The sequence below is a fragment of the Phasianus colchicus genome, chromosome 4 (assembly GCF_987193195.1).
Source record: "Phasianus colchicus chromosome 4, bPhaCol1.hap1.1, whole genome shotgun sequence".
Lineage (NCBI taxonomy): Eukaryota > Metazoa > Chordata > Aves > Galliformes > Phasianidae > Phasianus > Phasianus colchicus.
In genome coordinates this window covers 12,639,850-12,665,608 of record NC_143439.1, presented here as the reverse complement: position 1 = coordinate 12,665,608, position 25,759 = coordinate 12,639,850, and the positions used below count along the sequence as shown (strand labels likewise).

At 32.8% G+C, this 25,759-nt stretch overlaps 1 long non-coding RNA gene across 1 annotated transcript; it reads right to left on the bottom strand.

Moving 5' to 3' along the window:
• Window positions 1–1,637: 1,637 nt before the first annotated feature.
• LOC149918060 (uncharacterized) lies at window positions 1,638–24,860 on the bottom strand. The gene is made up of 5 exons (XR_016466335.1): window positions 24,825–24,860; window positions 11,396–11,604; window positions 4,700–4,755; window positions 1,964–2,092; window positions 1,638–1,746 (listed from the first exon to the last, which is right to left on the bottom strand). It is a non-coding gene; the product is annotated as an uncharacterized LOC149918060 (long non-coding RNA).
• Between the last annotated feature and the right edge of the window lie 899 nt (window positions 24,861–25,759).

Sequence of the window (25,759 nt, the reverse complement as noted above, 5' to 3'; positions counted from 1 at the left end):
GGCAAGTCCCTTGTGGCAACAGTACTACACAATTTTCACCCTTAATAAATATTTATGGGAATCCAGTGTTCCTGCAGTTTTGTAAAGAACAGCATTTATTTTGCACAACTTACACCTCTTTTGTGTTCTGTTGTCTCTCACAGGCCTAATTCCAATATTTTGCAAAGGTGATAGGCTTTAGGCAACTGCTCTAAAGATCAAATTGAAACATCAAGTTTTGATGGACAACAGTAAATACTATTGTTACAGCGTAATTCTCTTAGCATGAATGTAACAAACTCTAAATGCATGTAAGTATTAAGGAATCACTTTTACCAGTAATTTAATTAATTAATTTTACCAGTAATTGTGTCATCAAAATTACCTTATCTGCTTGGGATAAAAGGTGAAGAACAGCAGTAAGTGCATTAAAACAATGAGTTGGGCACCACTGTTGCAATAAAGACAAGTCGGAGTGCTAAGAAATTGAGCTTATATTAAATTTCCCAGAAAACATCACTTCCCAAACTTGGAAAAACAGACATGCTATGTACTAATCAGTCAGGCATGGCCATTTGATCTATTTTCTCATCAGTGATCATCATTCATTTCCTCTGAGTGTCTTTAAAAGATGATGACAAAAATCTTGTTTCTCAAATAATTCAATTTAAAAAAAAAAAAAAAACAAACAAACCCACAAACCATCTCTATTTGCACTCATTAAGACTTTCAGTTTCATACAGACAAAAAAAATATCTCCTCACAGATCAGACAGTAGTCTGCATTAATTTCTCCCTAAATGGCATTCCGTGCTTCTATCAAAGACAGAATATAATGCTAGATTATTGAGAGATCATTGGCCTGACTCTTTGCATGTGGCTATCACCTCTATTTGTAGATTTAGTGGTGGGGAACAGCTGCTTGAGGACAGAATAAAGCTCTACATTAGAAATGGGACATCCAGTAGGAGGATTGGATATGTAAACTACATCAAGCTTCTGCACAGGTAAATCTCTGTGTGCCCCAAGGCATTCTGAAGATGCTCTGGCAGAACAAGCTGTTTACCATATACTTGATAGACTAAGTGAACCCACTATATTACAGACACTGTAAACAAATAAATGTCTTCCATCACTGGTTATGATATCTTATGATAAAGATAACTTCAAAACAGCATGGTTATCTTCATTTCCTCTAGGTATACATTCATTTCTGAAGAGCTAAAGCTAAAAAAAAGCTAAAGCTAAAACACTGTCTTAGAAAAAGAAGGGTTTATCCAGCTTTCTGTCCTCTTGGACTGTCAGCTATCTTTTAATCTTTATCTAGACTGCATGCCTGTTATTCTGGCCAGTTCATATAAAAGTTGTTAGTTGAAGAATATTCTTACTGTTGGTTGCTGCTATCATCACAACTTTCCCCTCATTAGTCTCTACTTAAATATTGTTAAAAGAGTTTTTGCTCCAAGACAGTGATTAGCAACTTAGAGACAGCCTTTCCACACCTGAATAATTGTGTCAAGGTCATCTGATTCACTGTAACATTCCACCTAATGACAACCTTCTCAGTATTTTTACCTTCTATATTACTTTCCTGAAAATACAGAATAAGTAAAGAAAATTGTCATTTTAAAAATGATTAGTATAGTTTCTTACCTCTGTGGTAACATTTTCCCATTTTCCCCCTCTTGTCCTTAACAGCAAAAATCTTCACTTTGAGCTTTTGATTTCTTTAATGTTCAGCTTGATATCTTCCATTATACAACTTTCTCTGCACATGAAAAAAAGCAATAAAGGAATTATTCACTTGCTGTCACAGTTCTCTTGGCTATACAGCACTTTGTGCATACTCTCTACACTACAGCTAATGCTTTCTCCTCCCTCATACAATTTTTTTCCAACAACTATCTATTTTCTACAGTTAGTATTAAATTAGGACTCCACTGTTGCTCTGCAGAGCTGACACAACAAGGTTGGTTGGATTATACCTTTCTGATCCACCATCAATACCAGTTTCCTTCTTTGCAGCAGATATACTTGGCTCCAAGAATAGGTGTAGTACTCAGCTGCCTTCTGCAACAGCTTGAGGGCCAGGAGACTGCCTGATTCATCTATGCCTAAAAGAGGGAATTGAACATTTCAGCTTAAAAATCCTTTCTCCTGGATTGCCTAACCCTTTTGCAGTTGCTGCTGAAAAAAAACCAGCATGGCTACACAGACTGTGATTGCAGGGGGAGTCTGTCAACTAAAATGCTCCTATCCTTCCATCTTTGGCCTTTTTAGCAACCAAAAGCAGTGCTGTCTGAGATTTTTGCTATATTCTCCAAATTTTCTTGAATATAATCCTTAGTTCTGGTATTTTTCTGAGAAATAAACAGGAATTAACTCCCTGAGCAAAGATGGGGTGAAGCAGTAGAAACATGAGAGACAGCTCATTGTGTAGGAGGAGGAGAAGGTGGAAGAAGACTGAAGGTATAAAAAGCATACAAATACACAAAAATTCCAACAACAGTTACTCTGCTGGGAGACAAAGGAAGCACTGCATATAGTTTAGATGGATTGTACATAAATAATCTTACATTATGATAGGTAGGAGTTAGGTACACTTTAGATCCACCCTCTTGTGTTTTCCTTCTCATGGATTTTCCTTGCAGCCCTCCTTATATTCACCAGATGAAATTCAACATGTGCTAGAAAAGGAGCTGTTATTTACCAAACTAATCTTGAACATGCTGAGACTCCAGCCTCATTGTTGGGATGTAAAAAAGTACACAAAAGTGTCTTACACTTATTTTCCCATTTATTATTAAAGGAACAATTTCCTTAGCATTTTTTCTACTGGCAAGTAGTTGCAAAGTAACTGTATCCTAAATAGCTTTTTTTTTTTTTTTTTTTTTTTAAATTATTACATTTAATGTATTACATTTAATGTAAGTAAAATATAGGATCCTGAATGGCACAGTTTCATGTTACCCAGTAATTTTAGATAAACATCAAATGGTTAATAATTGTTGCTACAGAATTTATGGGCAAATTCAATACCATTTTAATCTATTTTAATTAACCTCGGTGCAACCTAGAACCAGTTTCTGATTTGCTGTAGTTTACTGAATACTATGGGGTAGAATAGAGATCAAAACATTTAGGTACATTCTAGTATTTGTGTTGAATGAATCGAATCATTACTTTAATTCTCATGTTATCTACTTCAGTATGAAAATGACATGTCCTTTATGACTACATTGCTCTCAATACACAGTAAATTCAACTAGAAAGAAAACCAGGCCGGCAGTGCCAAGTAGAACAATCCAACATTCACTCTTCATAGAATTTGGATTTTCTTTCAGAGATAGGTGAGTTATTTCCAATACCTGTCGATCTCTACTTTTAATCAGATCTCATTTCTGTATAATTATCATTTCAGGCTTCTGTTGATTGCTTTTGCTCCGCATAATGAGAAGAAAGAAACACTATCTCATTGTGCAGAATATTGGATTGGTTGGTGTAATAGACTCAGTTCTATTTTTTGCCTTGCTCTTTGAAAAGTTAATTTTCTCTTTCATCAAATAGCTAGCAGACTACTAATAGCATATAAGGTTTTAGAGGGATTTGCATTAAAGAATGTAGCTGAGTGCCTTATCTACTCTTGGAACCAGAGTGACATATGGATGCTATTTTACTATTGAACACCTAAGGTAAAGTTAAACTTACTGCAAGCCCCCCTTAGTTTTAAATTCATGGAATGGGAATGTAGATTTTCTCTCCCTGAAACACAACCATAGTATGGATGGGAAGGAGGAGTTGGAGGTGCGCACACAGGCTTTGCAAGCATAGTTTCAGGTTCAAAGCTTCATCAAAAGAGCAAAACCCTTCATTCCAGTTTGAAGCTCAGAGAAATCCTCTTAAAGTCATTTGTCATTATATCAGACCTTTTTTTTTTTTTTTTTTTTTTTTTTTGAGTGAGTGGTAAGTACCCTGAAGGACAGCTGAAACCATTTGACAGAGAGGATACTTTTCAGTTGGTAGATGGTGCCTAATGCTTTACTTCGCACAAAACATGGAGAGACAACAGTGTAGATTCTCTTACTAAGACTTTCTGCAGTCAGTGTAGTAAGAACAAGATTGTGTATCACCCCACTATGTGCTCTTTTATTTATTTATTTATTTTGAATAATGGAGCAGAATTGTACTACGTGCACAGTTCGGCTTGCTTAGAAAACAGACTCTGCATAACACAGCCTCCAAATGCTCTGAGCACTCCCAGCAGTGCAGATGCAGTGGGGAACCCTCCAGAAAGACAGATATTGCAAGGAATAAATTCAAAATATACCTAAAATGCATTTAATTTTTCCTCAAGATAGCTACTACTGTTCTACTTAAACAGCATGCATAACCAATTAAATGTTACTGTTTTATCAAATCCACAGTCAGTATGAAGTTCAATACACCCTCAAATAGCATTTGTAATTCACACATTAAGATTTCTGAGCAGTTTTACAACTACTAACATTGCATATCTTCTGTTTTAATAAATTTGAAAATTCAAACTTAAAACACAAAAAAAACTACAATTCCTTATTTCACTGAGGAGTATAAAGAACACTGTTCTAAACTTATTTGCAAGTACATTTCCTTACATCAGTCCCTTTTCATGCTGTGGTGCCTAGCTCAGATATCCCAATTCTATTAAGTCTGCACAATTATATATTCTCTAGTCTACTTACCTCTATCGTAACCCTGACATTGACCTTACTTTGGCTTTGCCTTGGCTTAATGGAACCTGAAAGAATGAAATAACATGTTCTTCACAGATCAATCTAACAGCCATTGAGAAGAAACTTCTATGAAGACAGCAAATATATTTGAATTTTACTGAAATATACTTAGTTACTTTTACTGAACTTCGTATTTAAAACTTGCTTTACTAGGCATACAGCTCTTACACCACTCTGAACTCCTACAATTAAAGTTAAAGGCCCTTTAGTGGATACCAAGGAAATGACATTCCTTGTTTTCACAATGAAATTGAATGGCAACTCTCCTAAAACTACTCACAACCTTTTCCCTAAGCATTTCCATTTGAATTGCATACATGTTGCCTTCTGAGACCAATTTTACAAATGAGAATATTTATCCTAGAACTCATTCAATTACTCCAGAAAGAATGATACATTATTTAAATAACAAAAGCAACCAGTAATATTACAAAGATTATGAGGAACACTAATGATCTAGATGGTCCTGTCCATAAGCACTGGTTCTTTTCATTCCTCTGAGTCACACAATAACCGAGAGCAGGAAGAAAGCCTAAAAAAAGAAACGCAGTGAGTATTTCCACATTATAAAAACAGACTTTGCAAAAGTTCTTCTAGTGTTAATCCATTATCATATTGTTCTAGCTAGTAATTCACATACCAAGCAACACTGTACCTTAAGCCAAGAGTGAAAAATGGTAAGAAGTATCATGAAGAAATCTTGATTTCTTAAGAAACTAGTTTATTGAATTGTCTTCCTAACCAAAGAGAGGAGCTCCTCTTGAATAGCACTCTTACAAGTTACTTCTAGAAATCTTTACATTAAGACTATTCCTAACCCCATTTAGGCTGAGTGGCTTCAGTAGCTTTAAAACAATAAAGATTACATAACATTTCTGGCTTGATTCTCAGTTATGGTCAGAAAGGGTACGCTGTCTGAAGCCAGTGCTACTCAGCTGTGTTCACAATGAGTGACAGAGACTGCCTGAAAGAAGTCATATCAGTTACACTGCATATTAAAATGATATCTACAAGTATTTATTAAGGTATTTCAGCTGCTAAGAGGCCCGACAACTGAAATTACAAAGTAATATTTTGCATTCAAAATGCCAATAAGCATGCAACTGACACTGACTGTCAAAAACATTGCAAAACAAATGAACAGCTAGAATGTTTCAAAGTGAAAGTGTTTGAAATTTATTATTTACCTTTGAAAAAGAAATTAATGAAAGAAACTGTTCCAATGATATTTTTTTCTTGCCTTCTTGACTCTATTAACATATAAGCTCTATGTCAATTTGACTCGAAAAAATTCAGATTATTAGCAAAAGCAATTGAATATAAACTGAAGTTCAATTATAAATAATTAACCTTAACACTTAAGTACACAACGATAACTGGGGCATTTGTTTCTGGTTGTTCGCCTATAGTTTTCCATACTAAAGTAACATACTACTTTCTATTTTTATATATTTTTAATTTTTCTTCTCAACTGTTAAATATTTAAAGACTATTTCCATATTAAGTCATATTCAATACTAAAATAATAATTTGTGGACTGCAGATGTATAATGTGATGTTTCTATACTTGTATTTACTGTATTTTACATATCTTTTGGGTATTACATAATCTTGGACTCCTCACCATTATTTGCTTTTTCTACTTAAATTCCAAATGCTATCTAAAGAATTCAAAGGAATGTAAAATATACAAAATATAATATATTGTAATGTTGGGAAATAATACTTTCATTAAATAATTTTACAAAAGCAAACATTTACCATTATAGGAAAAATGTATCTTCCTTTATTTTAATGAAGATTCTTTTATTCACTTCCAATTTCCTGCTTACTTAGGAATTTTCCTTACGAGACGAAGCATGCTAACACTTACTAACATTTAATTTAAAAACTAACTCCCAAACAAAATTTAAAATGAAATAATAATAATAATAATAATAATAAATTAAACAGCCTTACACACTTAGAAAAAAGAAAAAGAAAAAAAGAAAAAGGAAGACTTAATATACAATACCTGTTATTATAAAGTAACTATTACTTCTTGATAGATGTGGATAAATTTACAAAGGCAAAAAAATACAAAGGCTTCTCACTAGAAAATAACAATTTAAATTGCATGGTATTATCATGGAATAAGGAAGAAAGGTACAAAACAGATCTGTATCAATGTTTTCACTGAAAGAAACATAAAGTAATGCCTGTAAGACCGATAAATTTATATTTTTAAATGTAATTCATTAAATTCAGCATGTGTACACTATTTGCTATTTTGCTATTAGTCTGACCATACAAAAGTATACAGTCTTTCTTTAAAAGAATTTTATAAAAATGCAAAGAATGCAAATTTTATAAAAAGTCAACAGCACTTCAGGATAGAGTACTTTTCCTTTCTCACATATTTTTTCATTTGGAAGATTTGTTATATTTATTAGCTTTTTCTGGTAAATGCTCAAGTGAGACTGAACATTTCTCATATCATTAATTTTCCCTAAACACATTCTCAGAGCTTTTATGTGATGTTAATAAAAGCTGAAACACTACTTTCTAGAAATCTTATGGCTGGCACAACCTATTAAGATGTCAATTCCAAGTGACAGTCAACACATTGCAGGATGAAACCAAATGTTTAAGAAACAAAAAACAACAAAGTCTTTGTAAGAAGTTTTTGACTAAAATCTTCAACTTAGATTCAGTCATGTTAGATAGACTTAGGTATTATACCTCAGTTTTAGTGCCCATAAATCAAAATGCAATCTTATGACAGAACCAGCTGCCACCCATATGCAATTTTTCAATACGAGTGAAGATGACATTTTCCAAATATACCTGCATTGGTGATTATGCTTATGAAGATAAAGCCTAAAGAAAAGCATGAAAAAGATTTGAAACAAACAAACAAAAAAAAAAACAAAGGAAAAAAAAAAGAAACAAAAAACCTAAAATTCTCTAGTTTGAAAAAATTACAATTATTAGAGTGCCAAATAACTGATTTATGCAAAAATATAACAACTTTCCTACCAATAAATATAATTCATTAAATGTTACTTTTTTTTTTTTTTTTTTTTTTTCTGAGCAAAAGAACAAGAAATATAAAATAGCAACCTTCAACAGTGCTTTAATATGTTAGTGTATTGTATCTGTATTGAACTTATAGAAGACCCCATGTGGTTTTGGATCTCCAGATAGGACAGAACAGAAAGTTTTATCCTTTTCAACTCTGAGAACTTGCAAGACAAACTTCTCCAAAGAAGAATTTAAAAGAATGCATAGCACAGTTTATTAAATGATGTATCACAGGTCCCCAGAATACTGGCCCCAAGCCAGTGATATCATCATGCCTTAATTGCTATCTTTCAACAGCAGTGTGTTAGCAATGTGTTATCTTGGCTACATATTAATTTTGGAAGATTTCTAGCTTTTATTTCTAATAAAAATAAAAGTCTAAGCATACCCTCAGTATTCGATTTATATCTAACTGCTATGTCTAAGTGAGCCAAGCTTAAAATGCACATTCCACGTGCTGCAGGAAGTGTTCCACACAGAGAATTAATAACCTATATCTTTTGTTTGAATAAGAGTTATAAATCTATATGTCCTGATCTAAAACTTTTGCAAGGCCCAAACTTTTCATTTTGCTCTGGAAATGCATCCTAATTTAACAAATTAAAGTTGTTAAGTAGCTAAAATAAAGAACATCACAACTACTTGCTGAAGAAAATGCAGTTTTTTTTTTTTCAAATGGCACAAAATCACATACGCTTTCTAACTGTGGCAAGACTATTGCAAAGTACATGGTTTTGAGCATAGAGGAAAAAATACTTGCTTTAGCTACTTTGTTATATACTTAAATGAAGTGTAACTAAAAAGATTCACACCGAGATCCCAAGTACTGATTTCTTCAGTACTTATGCTCAGTTCAGTAATATCTTTAATGTAGATCAGTTTGGCATGCTCCTTAGACTCAAATTAAATTGTTTTAAATATCTAGTTTGACTTTTAATTTCTAGCATATCTCTATTCTTTTGTACACATTTCCATATCTAGATTTCTTGGGCACTCAACTGTTGCCTGTTATTTCAAGGAAATTAAAATCTTTGCCAAAGTGAACTCTTAGGTAAATATTCACATGTATTATCATCATTTAGTATAAGGTTTTAAACCTATCAGAAGTAAAAGTTCAAAATAACCAAGTGAATTAAAATGCAGGTTTTAAAATTACAGGATATCTAGTTCCTATTCATCCATCACTGAATGTCATTTCCTAGTAAAAGCTGTACTGAGTGATATTTGTGCAGTCTGCATGAGACCATGAAATCAAAGCTTAGCGCATCGTACATCAGGTGAGATGCTTTCACATAAATGTATTCCTTCCACTGAAGCACATCTTCATAGATCTTTCAACCATGGAGTAGCTTCCAGATGGTGTGAAGGTTTCCAAGATAAGGCAATAACTTTTCTGGTTAATAATAAAGTAATCTACAGATGAAAGCTCATTTTTTTTCCCAGGCTTTCCACATATGATTCATTGCTCTTTTGCAAGTGAAGCTATCATTCTTATGACCCAAAACCAATAGTGATATTTCATAAAGGAGTCTGAAGCTCATGACATTGACAATCTTTACTTTTTCTTCCTGTAAACACTGCTCATTTTTTTACATTTCCATTATGATTATTTATATTAGTGTTAAAAAATTCAACTGGTATTATAAAAATAAAATTTTGTTGACTTTTACAACACAAAAACTAATTTTACTTAGATGCTTGATGATTTCTTGTTGAGAAACCAAATCAAAATTTTATTGATTTCCAAAAAGAGATCTTAACACCCAATTTCTAATAAAATAGATAAAATACATAGGCTGCACTGAAAGTAATGCCTCTTATTCATTTCCATGGGAAATACAATGGATAGAAAAAAAACATAACTCTTCTTATAAAGCAAATTCTCAACTACAAAATAATATTTTTCAACATAGTCACCACCACTGATTATGCAGTCTTGTGAACGAAGAACAAGAACATGCCACACTTGTAAAAATCTGCAACAGTGAAGGTGAGCTATTGTTTCACAGTTGCTTCCATAGATACCATCACTGCTGAAAGGCACCATGTACTGCCTTACTGTGCTCACATCCATTTTTTGGTCTATATAAACATTCATCAATCATCAAGGAAGTCAGTGAATTTCACCATGAGGAAGAAATTGCACTCACTGACATTCATTGATGCTTTCCGAACTTTTACGGAGACCAAGCACTGAATGTGAGTAGTGAGGCAATGGGTGGTGCATTTCAGCAACAGCAACAGCAACAGTGGTTCACCTTCACTGATGCAGATATGTATGTGTGTGGCATGTGAGCACTTGTTAATTGCTGACAAAAATGTATAGCTAATGGTGGTGTCTATGCTGAAAAATAATATTTTGTAGCTAAGAATTTGCTCTATCAAAAAGTGTTGTTGTGCTTTTTATAGCTGCTATAGTTCCCATGGAAATAAAGAAGAGGCATTACTTTCAGAGCAGCCTACACATTTTGCAGTGAGTTGTTAAATTACGTAGAGTTCATATGAACTCATATCTACAAGAAAGTCAAATAATCTCACCTGTGCCCAGAAGCAGTGACTTCAAAGCTGAATTATTGATCCAATATTTCAATTAACTTTCTTTTGTGTAAGAGGGTAATCCTTTAACATCAGGACAAGTTTGGACTCTCTCAGCTTGATGCCTATTTTCATCACTGCCAACAGATGCAATCAACCTACTGTTCCTGTAGCAAATGCTTCTGGAATCCATTAGCACTTTTACAGATCTTAATAGACAGTGCTGCTGCACATTTGCAGAGCACTGTTACACAAGATTAGTGTCTAACCAACCTCCTAAATCAAAATATTCAGAACAGCTTTAAGGTATGAAAATTAAAGTGCTATTGGAAACTACTTCTGAAAACACACCTGATTGTGTATTCCCTTTAAATGGGATTAGTGACTTTCTCAATGTACCTTGTGAATTTTTATTTTACTGTAAACTGAAAGTTGCTTTAAAAGGACAAGTAATAAATACCACATAGCTTCTCAATATTCCTGAACATAAATGTGAATCCAAGTAAATCTATACAATCAAAGAATGCTAGTAAACTAAATACTGGTAAGCTCACATTTTCACACTGATTACCGAATCCACATTCATCACCATAAATATTATAAAGGAAATTAAACAACAGTTTATATAACTTAAGAACGCTATATTATAATCTTGCTGTTCTGATGATTTTTATTATTTTTCATTATAAATGAAAATAAGCGTCATGCACAGACTGAATCCTCAAAAGTGGGCCTGCAAGAAAACCCCACATTATTTTAACCAGTAGGCCTAGAAATAACAACTTACAAAGTGAAAGGGAAGACATCTGTAGGCGTTTTAGTTTGAGGACATCGGTTAAGCTTGCTTCCCAAAATCTATGCTCAGAGTCTGACCTATCATCCTTAAAATGATTTTGTGTTTATTATAAAATGCCAGGTTAGCAGCTTGATTCCTAGTATTACAGCTTTAGCACATAGGGCTAAATTAGTGCTATAATTAGAAACCTTTAAGCAAAGGAGAAATTGATAGTCGTAGTACACATCATCAGAAAACATGGTTTCACTTACCCAGGCTTGTTCCTGAACTGTTGCCTTGTTTTGAGGCTCTACCTCTTTTCCACATTGGAAGATTTTGTCCTGATGCTTTGCATAGCGGCAAACACCTGCATGTCTTTTTTCCCATCATCTGTCTGGCTTTATTCTCTTCCTGTCCACTTATGGAGAGACATGAAATAAGCCCATGTCCTTTTCGGTTCTGTACACTCAGAACCAGCCTGCTATTAAGATGAATTTTGAGGAAGGTATTAGTAAGTTCAGTGTCCAGTTAACAGTAGTCCCTCACATTTTCAGCCTCCAAACACCATTTAAAAATTATCTAATATCCTACTGTCAGTTAGGATTTTTACATGACATTAAATATTAAACAGTAACTATTTGTTAGTTGAATAATTGTTCCTTCCCTTTTCTGCTGCATAGTACTGTTTTCATTGCATACTATGATATAAATTTTCTAGTTCTACTAAAGAATTGCACTTAAAAATAAACATTACTGTTATTAAACAACATAGTAATTCAGAAAAAAAAAAAAAAAAAGAAAAAAAAAAAAAAAAGAATGAATTCAACTAACGGAATGGTTGAGCCATAAGGGAAAATTAATCTGCATCAAGACATCAAATTGGTTTCAGGAAAACAGCTGAAGAGACCATGCCAAAGAATGCTGCTGCTGCATTGTGTTTGCATTTCTGTGATGGGATTTACATAACTCAACATGACATTATATTGGCTAAGACACAGATCTAGTCTTTAATCCAGCAAGACACACAGAGATTGCTGTGTTGTGGCACCAAGATCCCCTCTGCCAGGCTTCTGTATCTTACCCAGCCAAACACAATCTTTATACATATTTATCCATTTTACACTTGCTGCACATTACTCACTGCATGCATGCCCAGAAAGTCACAGTATACAGACATAAAATGCTTTCCTTACCAACTAATTATTTACCATTGATACATAAGCCCTGAAATGGCAACTGTAATTCTGTTTATACAGTGAATGAAAATAAATCTTTACTCCACTGGATCCTCACTGTCCCTTTGATCTTCCTGTTTTCTTTCAGTCCCTTCATATTTACTGACACAATGAGTTTTTGCAAGAACAGTTAGAATCGCAATTTGACCATTAAGCATGCCACCAAATAAACATTTTTGCAAAATGCTAATAAAAATTGCAATTCCAAATCTATGCTGTAGAGTTCTGGTTCTGTAGTCTGTATAATTATTTTGGAAAAAAAAAAACAAAAACAAAAAACAAAAAACAACAAACAAACAAAAAAACTGCTTGATGCTTACTTGGCTCAATTTTTGTCTTAAACTTCAGTTTGCTGTAGAAGTTCTTGGTTGATTCTTTGCCAGAATCAAAACTTTTGTCTCCCGGAGGAAAGGAAAGGAAGAATTCACAAGTTTATTTGTAAGTTTATGAGTGGTACAAATAGCAGTATGAAATAAACCACTGGTGGGTCAGAGTAGGCATACAAACAACATAATAGCAAAATACAATTTTGTTAGTCTAGAATTTAAACTTAGAACAGTATTTGTACTCAAATTATGCCTTTTAGAGACATAAGTATCGTGCAAAATGATGGTATTGTATGTTTCCCATAGCTCTAAGAAATATTTATGAACTGTCCATAAAGACAACAAGAAAATTCAACTTGAAATGTTAAAAAACAATCCATTCCCTGTTTTCCCTCTAGAGGATCTTTAAAATGTATTCCTTGTCCACTCTATACATACATTTTTGTGACTACTAAAATTATTTTATTATTATTATTCTTCATACGAGTATTCTCTTTATTATAGAACTGATTTTCTCTCCATGCTAAGTGACATTTCTCTTAACTTTTAATCTTTGCTGTTTTCAGTCCCCCAAAGTTATCTGAACTTCCCCTTGAGTCCATTGAGTCCTATCTTGCCTATCTTCAATCCGTGTTTCACATTTACAGTCAGTTATTCAGCAAACTCTAAAACAGTTCCTTTCTTTTGCTTTTTTAGAAATCCACCCTCAATTTCTCAGGGTAAAGTTAGCCAGATAATCCTTACTTAATTCATACTTTAGTCTTCAAAGTGGATGCACTTTCAATGTGGTATTTGCAGTTCTCAAGGCTTAACTGAATTGAAAACTGCAGAGAACAATGTAGTTGAGACCTAACCAACTTTCTTGGGAGATTCTTTGTGTCTGAAAAATTTTCTCAAGAGCATTGCGATAATAAAAAATATTGTTTGGGCCTCCTAGATCAGAGGAGAAAATGTAAAATTGTTTTGAGGAAAAACAAAACAAAACAAAAAACAACAACAGAAGACAGAACACAACATCCAAAAATCACCAGTATAATCCATTCTTACAACTAGTTTCAAGAAGTTTTTGAGTTTCTATTTAGTTTATTCTGAGGTGAAAAACAGTCTGTCAACTTGATATGGTTAGATTCAAGCAAGAATATTCCGCAAGAAGTTCATCATTTTCCTGTGCATTTATGAATTCAGTTCAACACAATTGCGGAAAATCCTTAAAAGCTTCTCCCTGCTAACAGGAAAAAAGCTAAGTTCAGCTGAGGTCAGCTAATACCTCCTGGATTTCAATCTCCCTAGTTAACAAGGCCATTCTTAGTAAAGATCTGTCAGTTAAGCATTCACTTTCCCATATGCTCTAATAGACTTTAAGTCTTTAGAGTATATTACAGCAGTCCATTTCTCACATTCTTTTCCCATCTCTGGAACCTTTGTGACTCTTGCAATAAGGTGCATCTTTTCTTTTCCGTAGGAATAAAAATAGGGATGAATTAGATTTTCCTTCTGTAGCCAAATGTTTATTAGAAGGGGCAGTTTGAATAACAAAATGGTTGAAAACTTAGCAACATACAGGAATATGAAGCAAAAAATCTGTACCCAAATTTCTAAAGGAAAATAGGATTATATTGTTTCAAACATTATGAGATGCACTATAAAGCTACAACAAAGGAAATTAAAACAAAATAAACTTATAAGCTCTTACTAACATCTGTCACCAACTAGTATCCCAGTAACTATACCTTTTTAGTAGGTTACTGCATCTTCACTCTAAAACACCATCTGTTCTGAAATAAACAATAGTGTTTGTAGTTTGGTATGAAAGGGTGTTTTTTTTTTTTTTTTTTTTTTTTTTGAATTAGAAAAAAATATTTTCATGTACTAGCTGTTATAATAAGGAATGTACAGTTAAAGTGCTTTATTAGTTATAAGCAAAATAATCCTATGCTGTAATGGATTTTGTTCAGTGTAGGAGTTTCTCTGTAAAAGCTGAGACAGAACAGATGACATTTCACTGACACTTCCATGAAGTTCTCAGACATTCACAAATGCAAATGTGCTTACATGTCAGTAGATCCAATTTACAAATGCATTTTTACCTACAGACAAAGTGACTTTAAACACAACATTCAAAACATGAACTTCAATTGGCAGCCAGTTCTACCTATTATCTGTACTTACTTTTATTTCTCATGAAATGACTGATGACAACAAATAAAACTTAATATAACAGGAAACCTATTTGTCAGCAAGCCATTTCTTGTTCTTCACTGCCTGCACTTATCATCTTGGCCATGCCACACTCAGAAGTAAAATTTGTTTTGCACAGTTAGGATAAAGAACTACTTCTATTAATGTGGAACTGTACCATAATTTAGGAGCTCTGCTAGGGTTTAAAGATTTTCTTCTGTTTCAGTCAACTTAAGTGTGCTATACTGTGAGGGCTGCTTTGGCTGTTGGTCTCAGAAGAAAATGATTAGGGTTTATACATTTGTGCACTAAAAAGATAAGGAAACAAAGTAGAATTGTTAGCATTTGGAATTAACTTGCAATTAGAATTGTCATAAAGAGTATATTTACAAAAATGAAATCTCTGGTTCATGGAAACATTTTTCTGTCTGCACAGTACTTCAAGAACTTAGTTACAGTACTGTAGAGGTTAAAAAACAAACAAAAAAACTTTCAGCAAGCAAAGCATTCAACAAGAATATGGTTGAAACAGTGCTACCAGCATCAATATGTGCCACTTCTGCTCCCCTTAAACAATATTTTTTTCTAATTTTTTACCTGTAAAGAATATTTGGGCAACTCTATATTCAAAGCAATAAAATCTGGCAGAACTCATCAAACTCTGAACTGTTTCTTTGCACTTTACAGTAACAATCTCTGTACTATCAGTTTCTGTGAACTTGTCTCTAGTATTGACCATTCATAGAACCAAGAACTTTCTAAATATGTGTGATTCTATCTTTGTCAGAATGCTGTACAGTTTCATTATAAACAAAAAGTGATACTTAGTTGGGAAAAGATTTCTCATAACTTTTTTGACATACATCACTTTTGCCAGAAATCAAAACCATAAAAACAACTTAGAAATGATAAATAACCTGTATTGCCAAATTATTTCCCTTGTGTTAGAGGCTAATATTGAATTTTTGGAAGCCAATGATAAAGTTTCAAAGCCTCACATACTTTTACAGTCAACATTATCCATGATTTTACTGTTTGGATATTTCGCATTTCTGGAAGACTGGAAGAGATTTACATTTAGAGAAAGTATTAAATACATTGCAAACATTGAAGTATTAAATGGAATGTGCACACACTGAAGTATAAGATTTTATTTATGAATCTACTAAAAAGGTTAAGCTTTAAGGATTGCATTTACAATCTCAATGTTTTTGTTTTTTTTTTTTTCTTTTTAATGTAAAAATCTTCAAAATTAAAATGAAGCAGAATCATATTACAAAAACTATAGAGTTATTTAGGTAAATCAATATGAAACTCTTGGGAAATTGTTTGATTTATAGTTATTAGACATTGCTAAAGCCCTTGATATTAATATAAATATTTTTAACCAGTAAACACCACACAGTAACTGCAAGAAGTCAAAATGACTTCAGTCTTTTCATCAGTGAGATTCAGTACCGAATCAGCTTTTCGATGGGTTAATAGTTACAAAAAGTGTAGCTTCTGAGCAGCTAAAGGAGAAAATGGCTTATTGATGCTATGCTGAGAAAGAACATGAGTCATGCAATCCACATAGAAACCAAATGCAGTAAGAACGTTATATTTGATTTCAGATGAAATTTCCATTTAAAATCTATACAATTGTAGTATAGCTTTTGAACTTTTTTTTTTTTTTTTTTTTTTTTTTTTTTTCCATTGCTTTAGCTTTGTAGAAACAACTTTTGGGCAGTGGGTAAGTTTGTAAAATATAATAAATGATAAAGGAAGAGAAAAAATTTATAATGCATAATAGACAGAAAAACAGGTGCATCAGAAAACTTTATATTTTGGACAGATTGTAAAAGAAATATTTGCATGTGACTGTATTATAAAGTTACAGAAGTAGTGTGAGGAAACAGAACTAGTGCAAACTGTACAGTATTTGACAGATATTATTGATTTGACTTGAAATACTAGATCCTAATTAGAAACGTTTTGGAGGGAGTAAAATTAGTGACTGGGTGAATACCTCTGAAAGTAAATATTGGGAAACTTCCCCTGTTCACTATTTGTCTCTTTTTTTTTCTTTTCTTTTTCTTGTTGTCAATATTACCAAAGCTAGATCACCCTATATTATGAACAATTATACCCCTAAATGCACTGTTAGATAAAGTCAATAAATCTTTGGAATTCAGTTAAAGTGCCTGAATGAAAAAGATGTTATCTCATTTATCCCAGCCCAAATCTAAGCTCTGGAAATTACTTTGTAATTGATATACAGCTCCTGCAAATTGCTAACTCTTGAAATCAGACCAATTGTCCTTCAGGTCTTTGACTTCTGGAACTCCCTCATTCCTCCTTTACCTCTTCAAAACCCTTTAACACACCATCTAATTTCTGGTGCCTAATTTTTGTTGGACGCATTATTCTCAGTAGATTTAGCTAGTAGAAAACTTTGGACGTTCATAAAGGTACAGTAGCAACCATCACAAAATCAGGTTTGTCCTCTGAAAGGAGCAGTAAGCTCGGAGACAGATTTTCATCAACAGTGACGAAAATTTCAAGGAAAAATCATATTTGTCATGAAATCTTTGAAGTTCTCTTGCTCTTCTCTCCTACTGAAGGAGTATTGATGAAGCCTATTTAAGATTGTAACAGCAGTTGGGAACTGATAGAGCATTCCTTAGACATTTCTTGCTCAGTCTGCAAATATATGGACTGGATTACATTGCTTTTGACTAGTTGTGGTTCCCTCTGATATCACAGAAGTCCTGCCATAGTCAGATTCTACTTAAAAAGAGATAAGAAAAAAGTTTTGTACTCGTGAAAAGAAGCAAGATGTTATTTAAATGGTATTTCTAATCGATTTAATACTATGAGGGGATAGAAAATGCAACTATATTTGAACTTCATTGGTTTAGGAAGAATAGAGGATACTAAGAAAGCAAATGTAGCTGTTCAGTATCTGGAAGTTTCTCTCAAAATTATTAGGCATCTCTCAAAATTCTTTGTTCAAAGCAGGCAGGGATACTGGAAAACTATCTTATGATAAACAACAGTACTACATTTCAGTTTCCCTCTGCTCGAAATCTGTGGTAACTAACCACTCATGCCACAATGTTTATACCTTCTTCACTCACTTTCCTAACCTCAACCAGCTTAATGAGCTTCAGTTACCCACAAGTGCTGTTACTTGTATCTGCCTTGTTCTTCTACCTGCTTAAGTACTTGTCAACATTGCAGAAAAAGATTACCCTATGTCTATAGGTTACATTTATTTAAACATGCAGCAGGCTTTTTCTTTCTCTCTTGACATTTCAAACCAAATTAACGTGAAAGCTTTATAGAGCCCTAAACATTTAGATATCGTAAATCACAGTTACAATTTGTTAATCCCTTACTTTCATTGCCACAGTATGTAGTTTGTCTGCAAGGAATAAGTCCTACAGAACTGTGTACAATTACTGATGGGATATCCTTGCTGTTAGTGACGTGTACTAGTTGGAATTGTGGGGCAAATTTACTTTTTTCATTCTTTAATCAAAGGAAATATTCCACATACAGGGAGTTTCATGGCATTGCAGACTGACTAGAGACTTGATAATTTGGCCTGAAACACATTAAACATATTTTTTATGTGTAATCTGTAAACAGATTAAAACACATACATACATATTTTTTAAAAAATAAAATTTTAAAAGATATGAATGACGGGAGATACTTTATATTCTTTCCAACTGATGAGAATTAAGACAGCTCTAATACACACCTTCAACACAACCTTCATCCTAGAACTCTATACCAAATAATTATTCAGCTGCACACAAATGAACATTGTACCTTAAGCTTTTTGAATATGATTTATATATAAGTATGCTTTTATTCATTTTATTCACTACTAACATGACTCTAAATGCTGTGAGCTTCAGCCTGTTTTAAATTTTCTTTCTCTTTATTTCATGGACTTAATTTTTTGGAAAAGATTCAAGTGTTTTTTTTTTTTTTTTTTTTTTTTTTTTTACATTTTATATGCACAGCAATTTTAGTTCAGGACTGAATATATAAGGTCAACACTTAAGTAGCAATGGCTGACAAAAGTATATCTGAAATATTCCTTAGCTGCTTTAGGCATAAATATAGGATGAAGTAAAAGTTCTCTGAATTAAGTAGTGGCATGAACTCATTTTCTAGGTTATTCAGATTGCTGTAGAAAGACTTCTAATATAACCTTAGTGGTAAATTTATTTTTAAAAAATGCTAGTATATCCACTCATAACTGACTGCGAAAATGAGTTACTCTTTATAAACCTTGGTATAAAAAACCTCACTAATTTCATATACTGTACTGTATGAAGATAAATCCTAAAACTAAATTTGAAGGTTTTGAGAGAATTATTTTATATTATTAATCGTTTTGAATTCCAAAATCAGCAAGCATGCAAACAAGCTACCACTGAATGAGTTGTGAACTTGCAGGCCTTATCTACTTTATTCAATTGAAAGGCACCCAACAACTCTCCCTGTCACTGGAAGTTATCAAGCCTCAGTTTACAAGAGTTCTTAAGTACACATTAAATTTATTAGCATAAACATTAGTGAAGGGAACAAGTTTAAGTATCTCTGTGCACTCTAATGAACAAATGCTTGAAAAGAATAAAAAGCTGGACACCTCTAAGTGACAAAGTACCGAGTAGGGCATTTGTTCTTTAAACTTAACATTTTATACCATGTGTTATACGTGCACTGTGAAAGTGCATTTCTTACTATTGCAGTGGAATTTGAACTAGAATATTGAGATCTTCTCTCCTAATCTCTCTCATGTTAATTAAAAAGAAAGAATATATTGGTTCTTGATTTAAAAAAAATGATCTTACATACTGAAGAACAATGTTTACCTTTTGATTTAAATATCATTCAGCTCATCTGTATAGCAAAACAGGAGAAGAAACACTCGTAATTCATATTTTAGATTACTATTTCATTTTTAATTCCAGTACATTTCTCTGTGATAACTACTTCGGCAGATTTTAATTAGAGTTGGGCAAACTACTACTTAGAAACGCAGCCTAATGAATTTGGTCCAACTTTCTGCCCAATAACAGATGTGAACAGATTTTGAATTTTATTAATATTTGCTTAAATCATGTAGGCAAACAAATTTCAGACAGTGAGTTCTTGATGAATTGCTCCCTTTCCTATTCACTCTATGATTGCTGTGTGTGCTGTGAGATTGAATATCTAAATTAAAATATTTCTGAAGCAGAGCAACAAGCAGAGCAAAAAAGATTAGAGAACAATTAACAATGATCATTCAGTCACATATCTTCTTCATACATATCTTCTATCAGTGTAAAATTGATTACTATTAATTGCCTGCAACATTTCACAGAAATATTTACACTAAGGAATTAGAAATATTAAGTATTATACAAATTATGAACACTGGTCATTTGAGCTATTATTGTAAATACTTACATATTCTTGTACAAGGCGATTATTACGTTTACATGACTGCATAGGTGCCTTTTAATAAAGTTTGGAATATTGAAAAGACATTCTTCACCTTTTGAAATAGTAGATAACATCCTTCTAGAACTATATATGTATACAATATCTGAGTCCCAAAATAGTTTGGCATGATAGCATTGTATCTACACTTGGTTGTTTTTTTCTTTGTTTTCTATGCAACTCTTCCACGTGATTCTTTTTCTTCTTCTTTCCTTTAGAAATTATTCCTGTCTTAGATTCATAACTACTGCAGTATGGGTTCTGCCACAGCTCATTTGTCCACAAAGCACCATAGCCTCTCTCTAATTGAAAATCATTGTATTTTTCCTCACATTTAATGAGCTCACTAAACAATATCTATCCAAACAGAATTACGTGCATGCTTACAGCTCACTGGTCTTATAATTGTGTTTTTTTTTGAAGATGGTTCCTAAACTACATTTTTCTCTTTCAAACAAAAGCACACAATTTCATCTTTCACATTCACTTTTTCACTGCAAATCTAACTTTTTTTTTTTTACTGGAATATAGTTCAATTAGATTTATACTTTTGCAATACTATGATATATTATCATATTAATTGTAGTTCATATTTAATAAAAATAGGGGATACAGGAGATATCACTGTGGAGCTATCTTCTTGCAACTCTGAGCAAGACACAGATATTGCCATCTTTGATATTTACAATCTACACTTTTAAGATGAAGAAAAAGTCTGAATCTAAAGTATAACTCAGATAGGTATTCATATAAACCCTGTATTTCTTACTAAGTAAAAAACCAAGATTCCTAAATTCAACGTTCCCTATTCCAGGTAAAGGAGTAAGAACTGCAATGTCTTAATTTTCTCATTTTTTGAAATTCTATTGATTTAGTCCTACATGCACACACACACAGATATATATCTCTTGGCATATATATATATTTCCACGTATGTATGAAAAAAAAAAAAAAAAATTACAACTCAGAACTGGAAGAAAAAAAGAAAAAAAAAGAGAAAGAAGAGTTTAAATAAGTGGAAGAGTAATTTCCATAAAAATTTCTTATTATGTCTGTATAGAACATGTTAAATGTAAAGCTTTTAAAGCTGTTTTTTTTTTTTGTTTGTTTGTTTTTCCTGAGCAGACTTCAAAGTCATAGTAGCAGACCTCTGCTCCAGGAAATCACAAGATTAGGAGTCTTGTACTTTCTACTTTTGTATCTGAAAAAGCACTTTTCTAACTTTGATTACCATGGCAACTCCTATTAGATACTTTATTAACAAAGTTAGATCTAGGGAGCAGATTGCCCTTTTTCATATAATCATCTCATGAAAAGTTGAATAATAAATACCATACAATTTCTAACAAATGTATTTAAAAGATTTCCAGCCATAATTTTGCAATGTTTTATGTAACAGACTAAAATGGGAAAAAAAAAAAAAAAAGAAAGAAAATGATATAAGCCCCTCCCTCCCTTTGAAAGAAAAAATATTTGCAAAAAACGTAAAATTAACTTTAGCAAAAAGGACATTAGCTGGACTACAAATGCATGTTTCTCCTGATCTTCTGAGGTCTTTGAATTTGCTCTTCCTAATCACTAAGAACATTGCATATCACAGGGTTTTTTTTTGTTTGTTTGTTTGTTTTACAATGAAGTCAAAAGACTGAGTGGTATAATTAGAGACACAGTAAGAACGCATAGGAATTTCACAATCACAGAGGTTGAAAGGCAGACCAGACTGGATTTAAAATTCTAAACAAGGCCTTCTCAGGGCAGAGTAGAGGGGGAGAATAACCATCTTTGACCTGTTGGCCACAGTCTTTTTTTTAATGCACCCCAGGATAACACTGGCCTTCTTGTCCCCAAGGGCACACTGCTGGCTCATGGCCAACCTGTTGTCCACCAGGGGAATCAGCTCTGCAGAACTCCTCCTTTCCAGCAGGTCATTCCCTAAACTGTACTGAAGCATGCAGTCATCCCCAGGTACAAGATCCTACACTTCCTCTTGTTATGAAGTATTGCACTGTGTAAGTCCAGTATCTATCTAGGTTTTCCTCTTGAGCAGGTGTTGATGTTCTCCTTTGGTCCCCCATGATATGCCCTATACAAATTCTACAGTTTCAAGGCATCACTTTTTAAACAAACTTCTCTTACCTTTAAGCACATTGTGTTTTCTCTATACAGTACGTATAATTAAAGCTAATATACTCTACCTCTCAACACGTCTATTAAGGGAACGCATAGATGACGAAATCAGAGTAGTAATTTGGTCAGTAACAACTAATAAAATTGTATTATTATACTGAGACTATTTTGTTTGTCGTCAAACTATCCGCATTAGAACTATGGAACACAGAAAATTAAAATAAATACTTAAAGAGAAAAGTGTTAAGATGAGGAGTACTGAGCTGATTCAGAAGGGGTTCCTAAGGTGAGCATTCATACAAATTAGAAAGTGAATGGGGCCTTTATGTAAATTTTTAACTCAACATTTATTTTGTTTATGGGTCTGAATTTCTGATTCCCTTAGAGTATGTTGTTTTTTGTTTTTTGTTTTTTTAACCAAAATAAACTCTGAATATTAGTCTCTTACTAATCACATTACTACTTTAATCAATCAGGAAAAAAAAGCATTTTTCTCAGTATTTTAAGAAAAATCTGTTTTATTAATAACTCTATTTACTTTTACAAGACTACACAATGTACTTTCAGTCAAAAATAGAAAAATATTATTCATCTGGGTATTAAAAACTTGGGGTTGGAATATTTTTCAAATCTTAAGAAGAATATGACATTAGGAATCTTTTTGCTATCTTTTTCCATGCAAATACCAGTCTATTGAAATGTATTGCATACTTGCAGTTTATTCATTGGTATAAGAGAATAAAAGATGGCTGTTCTCCAAGCCTTCACTAATGGTATTATTCTTGATGAATTTCTCTTTCCTCAGGATATTCAGAGGATATAAAGTACCTTGAGGTTTGATTTATGTCTGACAGAAAGCTAAAGTCTAGAATATTTCTTCAGTGGGCAAGAAAGATAATATTTTACTTTAAAAATCTCTTCATTTGTCTGCACAAAAGAAAGTCAAAGACACTGGGTCTCAGAGATCCTACTTACACTTAGTATTGGAATGAGGGGAAGAAGATATCAATATAGTAGAATTCTTGCTAATTGTTTTTGTTTAAATAACAAGATGCCAGACAAATCTCCATATATAATTTTAATTGTGTTAGTGTACAACTCTTATTGCTGCTATTAACTGAAAGACTCATTTGCAGAAAAAAAGTTATTCCCCCTCCTAAATTTTTAACACTTGTTCTTAATTAGGAAATTCTAACAGATTTATCTCTTTAGATCGTCTATAATTGAACAAGCTTCTCCTCTCTTTAAACACCTGAGATAAACTAGCCAAACTGACATAACTTCCCTGAAAATACGTTTCAGCTATCACGCTGGAAACTGAAGTCTTTAGAGTGTATTTGTAAGTAAAGTTTTATTTCAGCAAGGTGAACAGAGAAAAACTTTACCACAAATTCTTAAAAATAACAACAAAAAAAGCAAACCAACTAAAAAAATATCACACTTATTCTGTAAAAATGTTCCACGTTCTTTGTGACAGTGCTCTAGCTTATGGCTTCTGCTTTAAGTTATCAATCCTTAGCAGTTTGGCATGCTATTTAAGAAAAGGCATGTTAACTACATTCCTAAGACAGTTAAGCTCCTCTAATGTGAGTTTCTGACATAATAAAAATCTTTACATGTCCTGAAGAATGATGTGAGGGACAGTTCTAAAGTTTGCATCCTGCAAAAATATCAGAATAGTGATCTGTGCTTACACAAGAGCTCCATCAAAGACACAGCAGAAATAAACTCAAGTGGGATATGAGACTTAAATTTACCTAAAGACAGATGGAATGTAGGACAGACATAACTAATGACATGTGTGCACCATGCTCACATTCTAGTGACTGGTTGCTAGCACAAAAGCCCATGCACACGTTATTATACAACAGCCTATAGACACAAAGCTTACAGCTGAAACTGGAAAAAGAGACTGAAGCTGGAAATGTCACCCCTGAAACACTAAGTTACACCAGCTTAAAAAATTTACAAGAGCAAAATCAAATTCTGAATTTTGATGGCCCAGGTGGATGCTAAGATGTTTCCCAGAACTCAAAAAGGATTCTAGTAAAAATTTCTGTTTTAAGACATAAAAGACAACATCTGCTCTAGCATAAAGCTAGAGGAGGAAGTTGGAAATTAATGAAAAATATTGAAAGGAGAAGCTCTATAAGCTTACTCAATCATGAATTTTTAAGATATTGAAGTTTACTTTAAAAAAAAAAAAAAAAGAAGAAGAAAGAAAAGAAAGAAGGAAATGCATAAAATTAATTCCAACTGGTACCTGGAGCTACCAGAAATTTCCTTAAATATATCTGTTATGTTATTTTCAGTGAAAAAGTAATATTCCTATCCCTTCTTATACTTACATAATTTCCATTACACAGCAGATCTTCACAGATAGAGTCAACTTCCTTCTTCAACTTCACCCATTCTCTTTCTGAAAATAGAGAGTAAAACATTTTTGTACATAACTGCGAAGCAGCTGTATCATCCACCAAAGTACATAATTTATGCTTAGAACATATGAGAAATTTAGTTCAGTAACAAGTAAGGAATAACAACAAAGTATTATCTCTTATTAAATAGTCACAGGTTTTATTAACAAAGCAAAGAAACATTCTGTAATGGTGCTATGATTATAAAGTCATTTGGCACATTGGAGTTATACTGTAGTCAGAATTCTCACGTTACAGTTTCATTTCCTTTTTAATGCCAAGAGTAGAAATAAAAACTAAAATGAGAAGTTAAAGAAGCTTGATAGCATGGAAGTACTTAGAGGAGTATCTTGTTTTATCAGAAATACTACTTACACATTCTCAAAAGTTTGACGCTTTGATATTAACATTTAACAAATTAAGTTGTATTATTCTTCTCAGTTAGAAGAATTCTGCATGGCAAGCTGCATATAATTGATAGCTTAAATGTGTAGGGCTAATAAAAACAAAATTTTCAGAGTTATTTCATATATATTGAATGAAGTTAAAAATCTAAAATTGTATTATGAGCCCTGTTTATTAAATCTGTATTTGTATTTTCATTAAAAGCACCTAACTGAAGTCATATACTTGTGGAAAAGTCCACAATATTCATGGAATTTAAGGATAATAGCAGCAAGAACATGCTCAGAGCATTTTCAGCATTTGAAATGATGTAATTGTGTCTACACAAAAAAGACAAGGCATAGTTTGAGAGACAGATATCTAGACCTACTGAAACTGTTGACATAGCTGACCACAAATTCTCCAGTATTTTCAATGGATCTTGGCAAACAATCAACCAAACATAAAGACTAATTAAATAG